At 45.6% G+C, this 20,463-nt stretch overlaps 1 protein-coding gene across 6 annotated transcripts in view; it reads right to left on the reverse strand.

Moving 5' to 3' along the window:
* The window catches only part of NSD3 (nuclear receptor binding SET domain protein 3), a 132,678-nt gene that overhangs the window by 82,658 nt on the left and 29,557 nt on the right, over window positions 1–20,463 (reverse strand). Inside the window, exon 1 of one of the 6 annotated variants that reach the window (XM_040970305.1) lies at window positions 9,984–10,395. The exons of 4 other annotated variants lie outside the window; for them this stretch is intronic. The gene's annotated coding sequence lies outside the window, so the exon portion shown is untranslated. Of the gene's footprint in view, window positions 1–7,939; window positions 8,894–9,983; window positions 10,396–20,463 lie in introns of those variants that run through there. One more of the 6 variants, XM_040970306.1, reaches the window with a different exon arrangement.

Consider the following 20,463-nt stretch of genomic DNA (forward strand, 5'->3'; position numbering starts at 1 on the left):
GCCTTAAATGCACCAGAATCCCATATGGTTGCTGGTTCTAATCCTGGCAGCTCCACTTCCCATCCAGCTCCCTGCTTGTGGCCTGGGAAAGCAGTCAAGGACAGCCCAAAGTTTTGGGACTCTGCACCCTCATGGGAGACGTGGAAGAGGCTCCAAGCTTCGGATCAGTTCTGGCTGTTGGAGTCACCTTGGGAGTGAATCAGCACATGGAAGATCTTCTCTCTGTCTCCTCCTCATTGTATATCTAACTTTCCAATAAAAATAAATAAATCTTCAAGAAAAATATTTAATGACAACATCTTTAAAGTCAAATAAAAAGAAGCTGAGATTATTTTGTCACTTGCTTATTGAACAATATATCCTAGATATACTTCCATACCAGGATTTATAAAAATGTCTTCAAAATTCTTTTATGGGGCTGGTGTGGTAGCCTAGTGGCTAAGGTCTTCACCTTGCATGTGTTAGGATCCCATGTCGGCGCCAGTTCATGTCCTGGCTGCTCCATTTCCTAACCAGCTCTCTGCTTTTGGCCTGGGAAAGCAGTCAAGGATGGCCCAAAGCCTTGGGATCCTGCACCTGCACGAGACCCAGAAGAAGCTCCTGACTCCTGGCTGCACTGGATCTGCTCAGTTCTGGCCACTGCGGAGACTTGTGGAGTGAACCAGCAGATGGACGATCTTTCTCTCTCTATGTGATTCTGCCTTTCCAACTAAAAAAAAAAAGACTTAAAATTATTTTATAATTATTTCATCTTTAATTGTTACATATTAAAATGTTACTTACAATAATATATCTAGCCACTTGTGTCCTAACAAGTCAACCAGTTGCTTAAAATTGTTTGAAATTATAAAGTGGTCTATAGAAAACATTCTTGAGGCCCGGTGGCATGGCCTAGTGGCTAAAGTCCTCGCCTTGAACACACCGGGATCCCATATGGGTGCCGGATCTAATCCTGGCAGCTCCACTTCCCATCCAGCTCCCTGTTTGTGACTTGGGAGAGCAGTCCAGGATGGCCCAAAGCCTTGGGACCTGCACCTGTGTGGGAGACCCGGAAGAAGTTCCTGGTTCCTGGCTTCGGATTGGCACAGCACCGACCGTTGCGGCTCACTTGGGGAGTGAACCATCGGACAGATCTTCCTCTCTGTCTCTCCTCCTCCCTGTATATCTGACTTTCCAATAAATAAATAAATATTTTTTTTTTAAAAGAAAGTACTCTTGAGGGGACTGGGGCAATAAAAAAATTCTTGAAACTATTTGCATGCATATTTGTATATACATGAGAGATTTAAAATTTTAAGTTATATTAAAACTATGAAATGCATCAATTTATATTACCAATAGCCTGATTCGATATTCTTACCAGTCACCAACTGTTCTGACAAATGGCATACAAGCATACAGCAGATACAAAAGGTATCTATCTGAGTCTTTCCCCTGAACATCCCAGCCCAATAAACGCACTGTGAGTCTCAGAATACAAGTGTTCTGACATATCCCAGCTGATTCTGACACACTGATTGGATGACTGGATTATCAACTTCCCATTACAAGAACTGATTATACACAGAATTATTATAGCTAGAGGTCCCAACTGACATTATGTAACAAGGATGTACTACAGATAACAACCTGCAAGGGAGGGCTACAAGACTAAAAGGTTTGACTTGTCAACACCTCAAAACAGAAGACTAGTAAACCCCCCATAAATAATCTCATTTTAATTCTATCACTGGTTAATATCTAACCATCTAGAGCCTAGTGGGATTTACCACAAATGTAAAACAAGTGGGCCCAGTGTGATAGTGTAGTGGTTAAAGTCCTTGCCTTGAATGCGCCAGAATCCCATATGGATGCAGGTTCTAATCCTGGAGAACTCACTTCCCATCCATTTCCCTGCTTGCGGCCTGGGAAAGCAGTCCAGGATGGCCCAAAGGCTTGGGACTCTGCAACCACGTGGGAGACCCAGAGGAGGCTCCTGGGTTCAGATTGGCTCAGTTCCAGCTGTTGCAGCCGCTTCGGGAGTGAACCATCCGATGGAAGATCTTCCTCTCTGTCTCTCCTCCTCTCTGTGTATCTGGCTTTCCAATAAAAATAAACAAATCTTTTTAAAAAAATGCACAGCAAGTAACCCGAAATAGAAAAAAGGAAGTAAGCAACAATGATACAATTTCCCATGTGTATCCAATTATACAACTGCTGTTTATTCTGATGTTAGAAAACAGAAATAATTTCAGAAGTTCTAAACTTGGAAACAAATGAATAAGAAGCATGAAAGAAATTAAGCTGGGACAGGCATCACGGCATTTGTGGGCCAAGCCTCCTCCTCAGTGCTGGCACCCCACAGTGGTGAGCATGATGGCTCACTGCCTAATCCTCACCCTGCAAGCGCTGGTATCCCACAGGGGGGCCAGTTCATGTCCCGGCTGCCCCACTTCCCATCCGGCTCCCTGTGTATGGCCTGGGAAAGTCACAGAGGACGGCTTAAGTCCTTGCTTCCCCGCACATATGTAGGAGACCTAGAAGAAGCTCCTGGATTCTATCGGCCAAGCTCTGGCCCTTGAGGCCATTTGGAGAGTAAACCAATAGATGGAATATTTCTCTTTCTTTCTATAGTTCTGCCTTTTAAATAAAAATAAACCTTTAAAAACAAACGAGTAGCCCAGTTGTAGAAAACTGCCTGGGTTGACTGTACCCAGGCAAGTGTTACACTTCTGGGGAAAAGCTGGCAGGCATTCTGGGTCTAGTTAATGCCAAATTTGTGTTCACTATACCAGTTGTCAATATACCACTATAGTTGTCTCTTTTTTAAAGATATGTGGGGGGAAGACAAGACACCTGCAAGCAGGGTCTGGACCACTGGACTCAAAATTCCATTTATGAGGGAAACGACAGGATCTGTGGTCTGACCATGGAGGGCATGTGCCAGATCTGGGTCTCCTCAGCTCTTGAAGCCTGTACAGTGGACAGCACATCCGGAAGAATATGGAGCACACGACAACCAGCTCACTGAAGCCTGCAGAGGACTTCTAGTACCAGAGAGCACAAAATAAACTGTACAGTTTTACCGGCCAAGCTTTGACACCGAATGTCTAGGCGAATGGAGACTCTAAGGTTGACTGTGTCAGCCAACAGACCTTAGAGAGATTTCTTCATCCTTGGAGCAACACAATCAACATCATCTTAGAACTAGTGCTAAACCACTCTAGCAGTGCCCTCAGAACACGCTCCACACTGGGACCCCTGGGAAGATATCGGGTGGCTGTTCCCCATTCCAGGGTGTTGATGTGGTTGGGCTGCTAGGAACAGCCCTCTCCCCATTTTCCCCAGATACACAAAAAGAGGAAATTGGAAGCAGTTGTCTCACCCACTTTCCTCCATTCCTCAACCCTTCCCCTCTAGTCAGTGATCCACATGCGCACACATCCTTAACTATGTAAACATCACCAAAAATATAAACATTTATAAATATACTTTAAAAACTGAACAAATGAATAAATAAATAAATCAGGGGTGCAGGGGCAGGGAGGACGGAACGACATCATGACTATCACAGCTGCTTTCTAAAATTTTTTTTTATATTATTTTTACTGGAATTTCAGATACACAGAGGAGGAGTGACAGAGAGGAAGATCTTCCGTCCACTGACTCACTCCCCAAGCAGCTGAAATGGTCGGAGCTGAGCTGATCCGAAGCCAGGAGTAAGGGGCCTCTTCCAGGTCTCCCACACGGGTGCAGGGTCCCAAGGCTTTGGGCTGTCCTTGATTGCTTTCTCAGGCCACGGGAAGTGGAGCGGCTGGGGCACAAACTGGTGTCCATATGTGATCCCAGCACTTGCAAGGCAAGGATTTAGCCACTGGGCCATCGTGCTGGGCCCAAGCATTTTCACAGGAATCACACTCGATCCTTGGAACAACTCTGTGTCTGGCAGGACGGCACGTGTTGGCCTCGCTCTTCAAACACCTACACCGATTCTGGAGACTAGACCTCCCCAAGACTAACGCCCAAAGGTAACTAGTGATGAAGTCCGAAAACAGCCCAAATCACCCGAGGTCGAATCCTGTGCTCCTTCTCACAAGACGTAATCGCCAGGGCAGTTACTAGTTACGTGATCAAAACGGACGGCACCAGTCTTTCCTAAATCAACTTTCCTTTTGGACTATCCCAGATTTGTCATTACTGCTGCCATTTTTCTGGCCTCCCCAGTTAGAAATTGCAAGCTCACAGGTGACCAATTTTCTCCCTTTGTTAAGCTGTAATACAACATTAGGTAAAGGTTGTAGATTTTTCTCTTTTGAAATCTTCCTGGTTTGCTCTTTGAACTGCATATTCACATAAAGATCCAGACTTGACTCTTCTCATTTACTCCAAATGATGATGACTCATTTTTTAAATGATTTCTTGCTTCTAACTTCTTCCTGCACAGCAGTTAGATGATAATCCTTAACAACAAGCCCTAGTATGGGGCCATCAAGGGGTATCCTAGCGGCTAAAACCCTAGCCTTGCACGATCATGATCCCATTTCCTTATGGGCGCTGCTTTCTAATCCCGGCAGCCCCACTTTCCATCCAGCTCCCTGCTTGTGGGAAAGCAGTCGAGGACGGCCCAAAGCCTTGGGACCCTGCACCTGCATGGGAGACCTGAAAAAGATTCCTGGATCCTGGCTTTGGATTGGCTCAACTCCAAACATTGCAGACACTTGGGGAGTGAACTAGCAGATGGAAGATCTTCCTCTCTGTCTCTCCTCTCTGTATATCCGCCTTTCCAATAAAAATAAAAAATGTTTAAAAAAACTTTAAAATAAAAAAATAAATAATCTTTAAAAAAAAAAAACCTCTAGAATCTTTACAGGCCAGCAGTGTGGTAGAGAGGGTTAAGCTGCCAACTGATGCTGGCACGCTCTACATGAGCACCAGCCCTAGTGCAGCCGCTCCGTTTTCCACTGAGCTGCCTGCTAACACACCTGGAAAAGCAGCAGACAGCCCAGGGGTTTGGGGCCCTCCGTCTCCCACGGGAGGGATGGAATTACTGGGTCCTGGCTTCAGTCTGACCCGCGTGAGGCACTTTGTGGGTATTTGTGGAGTGAGCCAGCACACAGCTGTTTGTCTCTCTCTCTCTCTGTAACTGTTTTTCAAATCAATACATCTTTTAAAGTGGCGGCTTATAGTTAGATGGTCAACAAAGGGTGCAGGAGCAACTCTCTGTGGGGGAAAAAAAACAAAAACAAACAAAAAAACCTTTACCCTTACTCTACATCACATCCAAAAGACAGCTAAACGCTCACAAACGCCACATCCATAAGGCTTTCAGACTACAACACAGGGGAAGTGTACAATCGTGCGAAGCAAATAGTTATTAAACAGGGAGTAAAAATCGTGAACTACAAAGAAAAGATACTGATAAAGTGGACTTCTAAATAGCTAAAAAAAAAAAAGAAAAGAAAAAACTAAGTCATAGGCAAGGAGTGTGTATTTGCTGAATGTTTATCTAACAAAGGGCTTATCTCAAAAACACCTTTTATGCTTGTACCTCAGAAAATGGGTTTCTGATCCAACTAAGGGTTTTTGAGCAAAATAGAGGCAGCTGAATTCACAGCATGAGTATCTGTTACCCCACAGATTACTTACTAACTATAAACAGAAACATGCACAATGGAGCTATCTCACTATCACTGTTTTAAATGAGTGATCAAACACGGCATTAAGTGTCAGTGACAACCTGGCATTACAAGCCTCATTCAGAAGTTATATATTTACACACCATTAGCCCCCAAGCACTCTTTCCTATGCTTAAAATGACTGGACGGTAAATAATCAGATAAATGCGAAATGTGAAGTCACCCCCGAGCTGGCCTGGGCCCTTTCAAAAAAAAATGGCTAATGTTACCAAAAACCAAAAGGTGGAAAAACTACTCTAAATTAAGAGACAGATTTAGCGACCCAAATGGACCACATGGGCTTCAACTGAATCTGCACTTAAACTCATTCACACAGGTTTAAAAAAAAAAAAAAAAAAGATACCTTGGAGACAACTGGAGAATCCGGTGCAGGGGTCAAGACACCACGTGGGATAGACACCTGTGTCCCACGAGTCCAGCCCTGTTCCCAATCCCAGCTCCTTGTCAACGCACAGCCTAGGAGGCAGCACACGATGGCTCAAGGACTTGGTGCCCCCACCCCAGCTGGGAGACTGAGCTCCAGGCTGCCAGCTTTGGCCTGGCCTGACCTCTGCTGTTGTGAACATTTCAGCAATGAGCCAGCTGATGGAATAAGTCAGTTCTCTGCTTTTTGAATAAGTAAAAATAAATTAAAATATTTGCTAAAGGGGTCAGCACAGTGCAGGCTAATCCTCAAGGTTGCAGCACCAGCATCCCACATGGGCTCCAGTTCACAGTACTCCACTTCCCGATCTAGCTTCTGCTGATGGCCTGAGAAAGTAGCAGAGGATGGCCCATGCCTTGGTTCCTACACCCATGTGAGAGACCAAGAAGAGGCTCCTGGCTCCCAGCTCCAAACCAACTCAGTTCTGGGTGTCGTGGCCATTTAGGGAGTGAACCAATCGATGAAAGATCTCTCCTTCTCCTTTTCCTTCTCTCTGCAACTCTACCTTTCAAATAAGACTTTTTTTTAATGTACACACATCAAGCAAAGAGCTGAATATTCTTTTATATTCTCTAGAGGTTTGAAAATATTTCAGTCAAAAGTTGAGAAAAGGGCCTGGCATAGTAGCCCAGTAGCTAAAGTCCTTGCCTTGAATATGCCAAGATCCCATACGGATGCCAGTTCATATCCTGGCTGCTCTACTTCCCTTTCAGCTTTCTGTCTATGGCCTGGGAAAGCCTGGGACGGCCCAAACCCTTAAGACCCTGCACCCGTGTAGGAGACCCTCCTTAGCGTAGGAAGAAGCTCCTGGCTTCAGATTAGCTCTGCTCTGGCCATTGTAGTTACTTGGGGAGTGAACCAGTAGATGGAAGATCTTTGCCTCTCCCTCTCCCTATAAATATGACCTTCCAATATAAATAAATACATCTTTGAAAATTTTTCATTCAAATTGATTTTAGAAAAAGTTGAGGAAAAAATAGTTTTGGCTATAGTCTGGGAAAAGTACTAAAAATAAAAAGCTACAACTGCCTAAGACAAGAGCCTCCATTCAATCATGGCAGCAACTGGGCCAAATGTTACACACTTATTATATTTTCTAAAGAGCCCAAGTTATGAATAAGGCTGTGCTTTTTTTCTATTATGTCTCCAAATAATGCAATAATACAACCAAGAAAGCAGTTTTAATAATTTTTAATAGTTTAAAACTCAAACTAAAATTCCTTACACAGCCATTTCTTATGCACAGGTTGGGACCTTCCTGAGTTCTGGAATTGGGTGCTCTCTAGGCAGCACCCTGATTCAGAAACAAGCTGCCAATTCCAAAGCCTCACTCCAGGGCATGTTAGCTGGTGACTCTAGGCCAATAATTCAGTATTCCTAAACCTCAGCTTTACTGTCCACATTATGCAGGCTTACTGTGAGAATGAAAGCGTTAAACCACAGTCACTGGCACACGGCCAGAGCTCCGTATCTGTGGACCCCGAGGAGCCTGTGTGCAAAGTCGGGCTAGGAAACCTGTGAAAAACACCATCTCTGACCTAAAGATATTTACAGTCTCTGGTAAGACAAGATAAGATTTTGTGAGTAAGACTTGAGGAATACAGTAGTAAACAACGTGAACCAGATGGTGACTAAGCACTGGCTGCCACTACGATCTCTACAGATACTGGAAGACCAAACAGCTTCTGCTCTTTCTAATCTGGATAGTATCTGAAATGGCATGCAAAACGATTTCTGATAAATTCTTGTTCTGAAGAATTCTAGATGAATCAAGAGAAATCAATGAATGAATCCCGTCTCCCTAGTTCTGCTGAAACTGTCCCCAGTGTGAGGCACTTACTCATACCGCCTCGCGTGCGTCATGTGCCCTTAGCCATCTTCTGAGATCAGCAAGTCATTTCTAAGAAGCAGTCATTTAAGCTCTGAGTCTGAGTAACTTTCCTCTGTGTTGCTAAAGACAGCAGGCACATCTCATAGAATCAATCCTTAAACTGCAGAGAAGGAAGTGACTTCACTCCCACACAGGCTATGTTCTTAACACAACCATGGGAAGGCCCCTGGTGAATCTTTTACACTGATGTGTGTAAACTGGAGGCAGTCGTTACACAGAAGCGAGACACTTTCAAGAGCCGTTGGTGCCTTCCAGTAGATGGTAAGAGAAACGTGGCTGCTACCTCCTCGGGTAACTGGCAGGCAACCTTGGACTGACACGGCTCACAGCTGCTGCCACCTGCGCTTGGGGAGACCCTTCCTTGGAAGGGAGAGTGTTAGCCCAACCAAAGACCCAAGCGCATTTTTCTTTAAAAGAAACTTTACTAGTCCATCTGTTTCAAGCTCTTGCTATTGATACTGTAAGTTAGAAGTTCAGAATGCAGAAGTTCTGAAAACACAGTTTTCACAGGCATGGCTAACCGAACCGGCATAAACATTGATCTAGTCCAGCAAATGCAATCAAAAGCAAAGTATGCTTGATATATCCACACCAGAATTTTTACAGCTAAAGAAAAATCGTGAAATATGACATGCCTTTCCACAACACAGAGGAGGAGGGCGGTCAGCCTTTATCCGAGCATAAACAAGGGATCCAGATGTTTCTCTATGTGAACTGTTGCAAGGAACGTTTCTCAAGGTTTTTATGATAAACCCACAGTCTCAGTATGTTTCCATAGTAACAGGAATGGAGTGCATGCAGTCTACAATAATGAGCCAGCTCTGCTGGTTCTTGAAAACCTGGCATTTTTACTGTTTGACAATTTTTGCAGCAAAAACATTGAGATCTCAATTCTCCCTTCTCTCTTTCTCTCTCTCCCACCCTGCCCCCAATGTCTCCCACTCCCTGTAGCTTGACTTTCAAATAAATTCTTAAAAAAAAAATCAAGTTACAGTAATTAGAGGCAAATTTAATATGGGAATTTCTGAGGTATAAAAAAAGTATCAAATATATTCATTTCTAACTGAATGACCCTTTCATGTTTGAAAATTAGATGCTGTACTTGAAATCAGCTTAACCCAAACACACTTAAACCCCCCCAAAACGTCAGGCCATGACTCACACCCAATGACAGAGCGTCAAAGGCCTCTGGGGGACCCATCAAGACAGGTTTTCCTTTGACCGTTTTCTTACCAAGTCAAAAAGGAGGGGAGAAGAGAGATCAACTACTAAAAAAAAAAAAGACCCGTTACTATCAGGACACTGTTTGCTAGGTTCTAAAACCCAAAGCCTGTTCAAGTAAAAGCTTGACAAAATATGGTTAGTCTATTAAGAAAAAAATGTCAGGATTCCTAAATGCTGCGATTTTAAGAGATTCCCTTTTTGGGAGGTTCTCTGCTGACATCATATTTTAATCTAAATATATGATCAGGGAAATCCCTTCACTTTAAGCTATGAATTTTACATGACCCCATTGGTTTTCAAAATTAAAAAAATTAATGTTTAGTAACACAATACAATAACAAATGCAAGTTGTCTAAATAATGAAACTATGAGTATATATTTTATTATTGCACCTTTTTAAAAAAGGGTTAATGACTCTTTTTTGAAAGTAAGCAAGAGGTGAATATTTCAAAAAGGCCTAAATACCTTTAAAATCAGCAAAATTTACCATCATTGAGGTTGAACAGAAAGTAAGCTCATTTCAGCCTCTGGGAAGGATACTAATTACACTAAAACTCAACATGCTTCCTTACCAAACAATCAGACACCCCCCCACACAGTACAATCTGATCACATCTCACACACACATGCACAGTACAATCTGATCACATCAGACACCCCCCAACACACACACAGTACAATCTGATCTCTCTCTCTCTCTCTCTCTCTCTCTCACACACACACACACACACACACACACACACGCTGCATAGGTATAAGGGAAACTTACCCATAAAGAGGGAAAACAACTACCCCCGGTTCTAAGAACTTGACCATGTCTCCAAAGCTCCAGAAAGGAAGTGAACAGCAGTCACCTTTTGTTCACTAAAAGCAGCAAGAATTGATAACATCTAATCTAGTTCTCATACAGACAAAAAAAGCAATACCCAAATTCCCAACAGTTACTGTACAAACTACATGTCAGCCTTCAACAGGATCCTGCCTGAAAATGTTTGTTAAGGAACTGCAAGTCAAACTGCAAACGGGCAGTGCTCCTTCAGCCGCTCTGTAGATTATTTTATCTTTTGGGTGAACAAACACCCTATCAAATCGTAAGATAGTATTTTATCCACAAATAAGACACAGTGTTTTTAAAGGTATACACATTGGCAATCATAGCTATCCAGAAACCTGTTAGCTACGATAGTATAAAAGCAAATGCTTTCTGAGTGAAATAACTTCCTTAACATTTGTTAATTCCCTTGGTAATTTAAATACTCGGGCTTCTCCGGCTCTGGCATCATTAAAGTCTTAACCCTCCAAATACCACGACAGCATCAGCTTCCCTTTGGCTCTTTTGCAATAAGCAAAAACGTGAGGCTGTCAAAAGCCAGAGGTTGGGCAAGGCTGTTGGTCAAACCTTGAATCTTTATTTAAAGAGGTTTGCTAACACCCTAGTGTAGGCTGACTCTCGGAGTACAGCACTGTAATTTGAAAGAAAATATTTGCCTGCACTACTTTTCAGCAATAATGCTCACAGAACATCACTTCCCCAAATGACACAGAGGGCTTGCAGCAATTTAATACATAAACGTTCTACAGTAGAAAACCCTATCTGGTTATCTCAACTTACAGGTACTTCCCGAGCTAGCCATTTAAAAAAGAGCTCCAAACTGCTAATTTGAGTTACACTGGAAAATTTGCTTACTTACAAACAAGTTTTCAGGGGCCTGGCATGGTAGCCTGGCAGCTAAAGTCCTTGCCTTGCATGCGTTAGGATCCCTTATGTGTGTTGGTTCATGTCCCAGCAGTCCCACCTGCTTCCCATCCAGCTCCCTGCCTGTGGCCTGGGAAAGCAGTCGAGATGGCCCAAAGCCTTGGGACCCTGCACCTGTGTAGGAGACCCGGAAGAAGCTACTGGCTTTGGGTGGGTTCAGCTCTGGCTGTTGCTATCACTAGGGGAATGAATCATCAGACAGAAGATCTTCCTGTCTCTCCTTCTCTCTGTATATCTGACTTTCCAGTAAAAACAGATAAATCTTTATATATATATAAAATATATATATATATGCATTCATGTGACTTTATCCACTTTCCACCATGAGGCAAATCATGTCATTTTTCTACTATCATTGACAACGTGCTCCTTAAGAGCAGTCTCACTGCTTCTACGCATAATAAACTCAATCCAGAGCTACGCCAGTCACCCTTTCAGAACAGGATTTGCTTCAGGACATTTACTCATTAACCAACTCAGCAAAAGCATAAGACTGGACACTCTTCAATAAATGCAGTGGAAATAAAATGTGTTTGATGGTGAACAATGAGAACAAAACAGAAATAAATTCTGGTGTTCTTCCCTTTTTTTTTTCCCTACTATTTTTGGTAATACTTTCTTAAAGACACAGTGATACATGGGCCCGGCACCCTGGCCTAGTGGCTGAAGTCCATACCTCGCAAGCACTGGGATCCAATATGGGCACTGGTTCTAATCTCAGAGAATCCACTTCCCATCCAGCTCCCTGCTTGTGGCGTGGGAAAGCAGTTGAGGACAGCTCAAAGCCTTGGGGCCCTGCAGATACTTGGGAGAAAGGGCTCCTGGCTCCTGGCTTCTGGCTTTGGGACAGCACCAGCCATTGAGGTGGCTTGGGGAGTGAATCATCGGACAGAAGATCTTCCTCTCTGTCTCTCCTCCTCTCTGTATATCTGACTTCCTACGAATGTATCCATTTTACCCCATCTCAGAATTTAAGAGCTAAAGGGCCACATAGTGAGGATTCCATTGACATGAAATGTCCAGAACAGGAAAGTCCCTAAAGACAGAAAGACGTCCCATCACTGGTTGCCAGGAACTGGGAGGAGGGAGTGAACCAAGGGATGGTGGCCCACCAATGGATGGAGGGTCTCTTCAATGGTCTAGTGGCTAAATCCTCAGCTTGCAAGAACTGGGATTCCATATGCACATGACAGTTCAAGTTCTAGCTGCTCCACTTCCCATCCAGCTCCCTGCTTATGGGCTGGAAAGGCAATAGAGGACAGCCCAAAGTCTTGCGACCCTGCACTCGCATGGGAAACCCAGAAGCTCTGGCTCCTAGCTTTAGATCGATTCAGCTCTACCCCTTGCACCCATTTGGGGAGTGAACCAGCAGATAGATGGAAGATCTCCCTGTCTCTCCTCTCTGTAAATCCGCCTTTCCAACAAAAATAAAATCTTTAAATTTTTTTTCTGCTACTGGGCAGTGGCAATGATTACACAAACTTGTCAATATGCAAGATTATACAGTTTAACATGGTAAACTGAGGCAACCATCGTGGTACAGCTGGTTAAGCCAGCACTGGGGATGCCAGCGTCGCATGTCAGGATGCCTGGTTGTTCTGCAGTTCTGATCCACCTGCGTTTAACGCACTAAAGGCAGCAGACGATGGCTCGAGGACTTGGGTTCCTTGGTTATTCTACAGTTCTGATCCACCTGCGTTTAACGCACTAAAGGCAGTAGACGATGGCTGGAGGACAGAGCTGCCCAGATAGGAGTTCCTGCTCCTGGCCTAGTCTCGACTGTCGAAGGTCTTTGGGGAATAAAGCAACAGTTGAAAGGTATTTCATTGCTCTCTCCTTTTCCTTTTTCTGTGACTCTGTCTTTCAAACAAACAAATAGATATAAAAGAAGAGGGGTTGGCACCTTGGTATAGCAAGCACAGCTGCCACACGCAGCACTGGCATCCTGTATGAGCACCAGTTCCAGTCCCAGCTGCTCCACCTTCCAATCAGCTCCCTGTTAACGTGCCTGGGAAAGCAGCAAATGAAGGCTCAAGTCCTTGGGCGTCTGCACCCACACAGTATACCTGGAAGAAGCTCCTGGCTCTGGCTTCAGATGGGTCCAGCTTTGGTCATCACGGCTATTAGTGGATAGAAGATTCTGTCTCTCTTCCCTTCTCTCTCTAACTCTGCCTTTCAAATAAATAAGCCTTTAAAAAAGTAAAATGAAAGAATAAATTTTATAGAGTATAAATTACATCTTATTAAAAATGCTCTAAAAAATCATGAATCTCTGTACATTTCTCAACAATAAAATCTACATATCCACTAAGAAAATTACTGATTTTTACACATATTAAAAGCACTTAATTGGGCCCGGCGCGGTGGCGCAGTGGTTAAGGTCCTTGCCTTGCACGCCCAGGATCCCATATGGGCGCCGGTTCTATCCTGGCAGCCCCGCTTCCCTTCCAGCTCCCTGCCTGTGGCCTGGGAAAGCAGTCGAGGACGGCCCAAAGCTTTGGGACCCTGCACCTGCATGGGAGACCCGGAAGAGGCTCCTGGCTTCGGACCAGCATAGTATCCGCCATTGCGCTCACTTGGGGAGTGAATCATCGGACAGAAGATCTTCCTCTCTGTTTCTCCTCTCTGTATATCCGCCTTTCCAATAAAAAAAATAAATAAATCTTTAAAAAATAAAAAGCACTTAATTAAAAAAAAAAAAACCTTTACACTTATTATTAAACTATGTAAAACTACCATAGAAATCAGAAAAGGCAGACAATGAAAGACACTAAGATCCCGGATGGTCCCAAGTCTGTACAGGAATGTGGAGCGTGAGAGGAGCTCTGGAGAAGAGGAAAGGAGGGGAGCCCAGGGAAGCCGACTGAGACAACAGCTCAGCCACACTGGAACAAAGGCTAGATGCTCATCGTGTTACATTCCAACCTCAGGCAGACTGAAGATCCAAAGATAAAAGGTAAAAACTTTTTTGGGGAGAGGGGGAGTCTTTATGAATCTAGAGTGTGAAAAGATTTCTTAAATAATATGTAACTAGCACAAAACATAAAGGAAAATACCTGTAGAAATCAACAACATTAAGTGAAAAACCTATAACACAACACAACACAACACAACACAAACAAGAGGAATGACAAGCCCGGAGATGGGAGAAGGGCCACTCACGTGGGTCAAAGTTGGAGTCTACCCTTGAGGTCCTTCCAGACCCGCCCAGCCCTTGGGTGTTCACTCCCTCTGCATTCCCACTCTTCATCTGCCTCAGAAAGGGCTTCACAGCTCTTCCCCTCCACTCTGCCCTCTCCAAGGAGTCATTCAAACGTAGTAACATCCTTGGGCTCTCATGCTCAGGATAAAACCCAGAAGCCAAAGGCCCCTCATGATTCGCTCCCCTGCGTGTCCAGATACCCACGGCACACCTATTCTATTTCACTCCCCATTTTAACACTCGCATTCTCACCTCCCATTCTCCACAATGCTCTGCAGAGGTGGGAAAAGACTCTAAGAAGTGTTTGCCGACCACCATTCCACATGAAACTCCCCCCAAGGCCAGGCCTGCTAAGTCGTGCTGCTGCAGTGTACTGCAACACTAAACACATCACACACAGGTACTGTTTTAACATAAAGGAAGAGAGAGAGAGAGAGAGACAGACAGACAGAGAAACAAAGACCTCAAAACATTTGTGCAAGAAAGAATGCCAGGACCTGGCAGCATGGCCTAGCAGCTAAAGTCCTAGCCCTGAATGCACCAGGATCCCATATGGACACCAGTTCTAATCCCGGAAGCTTCACTTCCCATCCAGCTCCCTGCTTGTGGCCTGGGAAAGCAGTCGAGGATGGCCCAAAGCCTTGGAACCCTGCACCCACTGGGAGACCTGGAAGGAGGTTCCTGGCTCCTAGCTTTGGATCAGCGCAGCACCGACCATTGCGCTCACTTGGAGAGTGAATCATCGGAGGGAAGATGTTCCTCTCTGTCTCTCATCCTCTCTGTATATCTGATTTTCCAATAAAAATAAATAAATCTTAAAAAAAAAAAAAAGAAAGAATGCCAAAACACTTCATTACACCAAATTGGATCACTACCTGCTGTCTGTTAATGGCCCTCTCCTGGCTGAGGTTTCATGTCAACTCTTCCCTCCTTCCCATTCTGTTGCTGTCACAACTTGAAGGGGACCAGAAGCTAAAGCCAGGTTGTCCCCCAACCTAAGCCAATTTCTCTTTTAAGAGAGAGAGAGAGGGAGAGAATTTGTAGAGCAGATGCTGAGCTCAGCACTAAATTCAGATCAGGGTCCTGCAGCCACACAGCCTACATTTTCACCGAAGGAGAAGGCAATGGGGGGGGGGGGGAGCACTGACACTCAGCAATCACTCCTGGTGTGACTGACTCGTTAGCCTCACACAGAGCGCGTTCCCAGGTGACAAAAGAGAAGCTGGGAGAAGCAGGATAAGGGGACTTCAGACATCCGCCAGGCTCAGCAAGTGGCCAAGGCCTACCTGTCCCAGGGGAAGGCAGAGCAGTTCTTGTCCAAAGACCCACGATATGACAGTATTTACCAACAACTTTAAGAACTTGTATGGCTTCTTAAAGCAACAGGTTCTGAACAATCTACGTTTTTCTTTCTTTCCCATCTACATTTTTCAAAGGGCTTTCCTTGCTATGTTGCAAAACCCAGCATGTGACATAATTCTGAAAAATGAAACAAACTCAGATGTCAAAGAATATGGAGACCAGAAGTTGACGGGAAGGACAGGGAGCAAGTCCAAAGAGCCGACTCCAGTGCTTGGTACATCACCAATACACAGAGGGGAGTCCTATACTAAGAGGTCACAGCATTGGCCCAACGAGCCCATACCATGGCTGACATGCCACAGGCTGCTTGCTAACCACATGCACTCCGAGCTTACTCTACAGATCGGCTTCTTTCTTTTCTTTTCTTTTTTTAAAGATTACTTTGTTTTATTGGAAAGGCGGAAATGCAGCAGAGAGGAAGATCTTCCGTCCATGATTCACTCCCCAAGCAGCCGCAACGGCTGGAGCTGAGCCATTCTGAAGCCAGGAGCCAGGAGCCTCTTCTGGGTCTCCCACGTAGGCACAGGGTTCCAAAGCTTTGAGCCGTCCTCAACTGCTTTCCCAGGCCACAGGCAGGGAGCTGGATGGGAAGCAGGGCCGCTGGAATTAGAACCGGCGCCCATATGGGATCCTGGGCGTGCAAGGCAAGGACCTTAACCACTACGCCATCGCCCACTATGCCATTGCGCCAGGCCCAGATTGGCTTCTTTCTTCCTAAGAAAGAAATCCTGAACAAAACTTAAAAAGTATCTAAAGTGCGATTCTTTATACATCCAAAACAAAACCACCCAGACAGCAGCTCAGATCACTAAGAGAAAAACAAAATAACAAAGCTGCCTTAATTATTTTTCAACTTTTTCAGAAGCTTACATGGAATGGATTCTTTTTTTTTTTATTTTACCATGTAACCTTTTGTTAGAAAAAACAGAAGACATTTTGTTAAATGTTGGAAATAAACATTACAAACACATCATCCCAAAGAGTACAAACCGTCTACCAGAAATGTTTTTCACAAAAACCCGACACATTCACATGACCACATTTAGTAAGATGTTCTCTACCATGAATCTACTAGTAATTCCACAAGCATTTATAAACTATTGACAATACATTATGATTCATATTTTCCCAAACACTGGGTATGTTATGACACAAACCTTGGTCTTTTACACCAGTGTATAAGAGCTACTCCCTATTCATGGAATTGAGAGAAACTGTCATGGGGCAGGATTGTGGCAGCGGGTTAAGCTGCCATGTGTCACGAACTTCCCATGTTGGAATGTTGGGTCAAACCCTGCTTCCTCTGCTTCCAATCCAGTTTCCAGCATGCTGACACAGCTGGCAAGGCAGCCGTGATGCCAACACGTGCCTGCTGACACACCTGGCAAGGCAGCCATGATGCCAATATACCCCTGCTGATGCACCTGGCAAGGGAACCGAGATGCCAACATAACCCTGCCGACACACCTGGCAAGACAGCCGTGATGCCAACATGCACCTGCCGACACACCTGGCAAGGCAGCCGTGATGCCAACATATGTGGCTTCCCAACATCCATGTAGGAGGCCTAAATGGAGAACCAGGCACTTGGCTTCAGTCTGGACAACCTGTCAGGCATTAGAAGAAAGAACCAAGAACACAGATTTCTCCCCATCTCTCCTTCCTTTCCTCTTTCTCTCTAACCTTCAAGTAAATAAACCTTTAAGGGGGAGGGGGCAGCACAGTACTCTAGTAGCTAAAATCCTCACCTTGAATGCACCAGGATTCCATTTGGGAGCAGGTTCTAATCCTGGCAGCCCCACTTCCCATCCAGCTCCTTGTTTGTGGCCCGGAGGAGCAGTTGAGGACGCCCCAAAGCCTTGGGACCCTGCATCCACATGGGAGACCCAGAAGAGGCTCTGGGCTCTTGCCTTCAGATCAGCTCAGTCACTTGGAGAGTAAATCATTGAACATAGGATCTTCCTCGCTGTCTCTCCTCCTCTCTGTATATATCTATCAAGTAAAAATAAATAAATCTTTAAAATAGAGAGTGAGGGAGTAAAAAGAGAGGTAGAGAGGAAGAAAATGTTATCACTATCAGATAATACTAGCACATGACAAAAAAAAATCTACAATATTAAAAATCTACAGTTTATTTTTATTGGAAAGTCAGATTTACAGAGAGAAAGAGAAGTCTTCTGTCTGCTGGGTCACTTTCCAAGTGGCCCAAAAGGCCAAAGATGAGCCAATCTGAAGCCAGGAGCCAGCAGCTTCCTCCACATCTCCCATGTGGGTGCAGAGTCCCAAGGCTTTGGGCCATCCTCAACTGTATTCCGAGGCCTGAAGCAGGAAACTGGATGGGGAGAGGAGCAGCCAGGACACAAACTGGTACCCATATGGGATCCTGGCACATAAGGTGAGGGCTTTAGCCACTAGGCTATCATGCTGGGCCTAAAATCTACAATTCTTACTAAAATAACTTTTTTTTTTTTTTTGCTATTGAATGTGTGTGTGTATTTTTTTTTAAAAACAGGAAAGTGGGTAAAACCATTGTTTCCAGGCTAATATCATCACTTTTTCCCCTGTATCTGGGGTCAGGGAAGAAACAAAGGCAGAAGTTCCACCCAACCTCCCACACTCATCCCAGGTCCCCGATGCGGGGCATGCTCTGAGGGTCCTGCTCAAGCAGTTTTGATAGTTCAACAGTTCTGAATTGCTGCCAATCTTGCCGTTCCAATCGTGATGAAATCTATTCAGAATCCACTAACTGACATAGTCTCTTCATGGTTGGGCTTCTGAGATCAGCAGTTCAGTTGGAGGGATTTCCAAAGAAACTTCGTCTGAGGTGATCCCAGATCTGACTCTTGTGTGTGCATGCCAGTACAGGGTCCGGCACAGTCCATCGCCCTAATCAGCTTATGCACATGCTGGTCCTTGCAACTGCTGGGTCAGTTCTGTTTCCAGCCCTGTCTTCCACATGAATCGATGGGTGTTGCAGTCCAGCCAGATCTTGTCCACTTCATACTTGGCCCTCACGCAAACAAGTGGGAGCTGCAGCCTAACTGGGGTGACTCTCCATTACCCCCACCAGGCCTGCCCCCTAACCTGATTCCCATGCATGCCAGTATGTACCACAGACTTGTTCAGTCTGTCCCACATCCCATTTAGCTCTTATACATGTCAATGGGCACTGAAGCCTAGTTCAACCCAACCAACCCTACTATCCAGCCCACACACATACTGACAGTGCCTTTCTGTCTAGCCACTCCAGCCCCATCCTGGTTTTCGTGCCCTCCAGTGGGAGTGGTAATCCAAGAGGGAGGTGCCCACTATCTCCCTACTAGGCCACTCCCACTCCCAGATTATGCACTCTCCAGGTAGTTCTGGAGTTTGACAGAACTAGCCCTCAGTGCCAGCCTCTGCCAGCTGATTCTGTGGCAAAGCCCAACCAACCCTCACCCATTCTAATTTTTGCTTACACCAGTTGGAGCAGTCAGCCCAGCCTGGCTTTTTCCTGATCTAGTTCACATGGGGCCCACAGGTGTTGTAGCCCTGCCTGGTCTGGTCTGCCCCCATCCCAACTCACTCTCTCCTGTGGGAGTGGTTGTCCAGCTGAGGAGCCCACATTTCCCCTGCGGATTTGCCCACCCCCCAGTTCTCACGTGTGCTGTTTGGGCACTACGACCACATCTGGTACAGCTCACCCCACCTTGGCATTCTGTAATGTGCACTGGTTTGTGTCGCGACCAAACCCAGCCTGACCCACACTCTGTTCTGGTGCTCGGATTCGCCAGCGGGTGATGTGAACTGGTTTAGCCTGGTCTGCCCCCCATCTATGCCAAATGTATGCCGGTGGGTATCTTCCTCTGGCCTGGTCTCAGTTGCTCCCTATCGTGGTTCTTGCGCTCACCTATAGGGACTGTGTCCTGACAGGAGTTTCCCAAGCTCCACCATCAGAACCTCTTCCTCTGCCAGGTCTTGCACGTACTGGTGGGTCCATGGGCCAGCCCTCTTTGCTAGCCTTCAATCCATTCCAGTTCTTACTGTTAGATGTTTCAGCACAGCCAAGGCTCATCCATACCCAGACACTGCTCACACATGGCTTAGTAGGGACAGAGACCTAGCCTAGACCATCGTACATCTACCCAGGTTCTCCAGAGCACCAGATGGTGCTGGCGTCTAGCCCAGCTCCGTGTGCCCAGCCCCAGTCCACACTTGTGCCAACGGAGATTCAGCCATATCCAGGCCAGAACACAGCCCCCACTCTGGCCCTGCACTCTCCCATGGGAATCCCAACCTAGCAAGGGAGTACTCGCACAGCTCCCCAAAAAAGCCTATTCCCAGCCTTAGGTTACGCACATGCCAGTGGTTGCTCTGACCCAGTTGGCTTAGCCCCTCACCTGTCTCAGCCTTTGCCTTCGATGCTGTGGCCTAGTATTCCTGGCTTATGCAGACCAGTCAATGTAAGAGCCTAGTTCGGCATGACATGTGCTCCATCCTGATTTCTGTTCTTTCTTGTAAGTTGAAGTTTTCTTGGCCCTGCCTGGTCTACCCCCTTCCAGTTGCAGCTCAGCCCACCCCACATCCTATTTTAGGATGCACCTTCAGGTGGTACTGCCATGACCTGTGCAGACTGCTATTGGTTCCTTTACCCGTAAGTGATGACAGGTGCCATGGTCACACCTAGCTCAGCCTATCACCACCCCAGCTGGCAAGCTAACCAGTGAGACTAGTATTTCCATAGGGTTGGGCCCACACTTCCACCAGAGTCTACCCCCTGACCTAGTTCTCTTGTGTCCTGGCCAGTATCTTGACCCTGCCAAGTATGACCAGTCCGCCATTCCACCACCCAGTCAGGTACTAGTACCTAGCCCTGCCAGACAGGCCCACATCCACAGCTTTGGTGTGGATTGGTGTGTGGCAGTCAATGATGCACTATGCTAACAGCCC

This window comes from Ochotona curzoniae, unplaced genomic scaffold (genome assembly GCF_017591425.1).
Source record: "Ochotona curzoniae isolate NIBS_2020 unplaced genomic scaffold, NIBS_Ocur_1.0 contig_1976, whole genome shotgun sequence".
Classification (NCBI taxonomy): Eukaryota; Metazoa; Chordata; class Mammalia; order Lagomorpha; family Ochotonidae; genus Ochotona; species Ochotona curzoniae.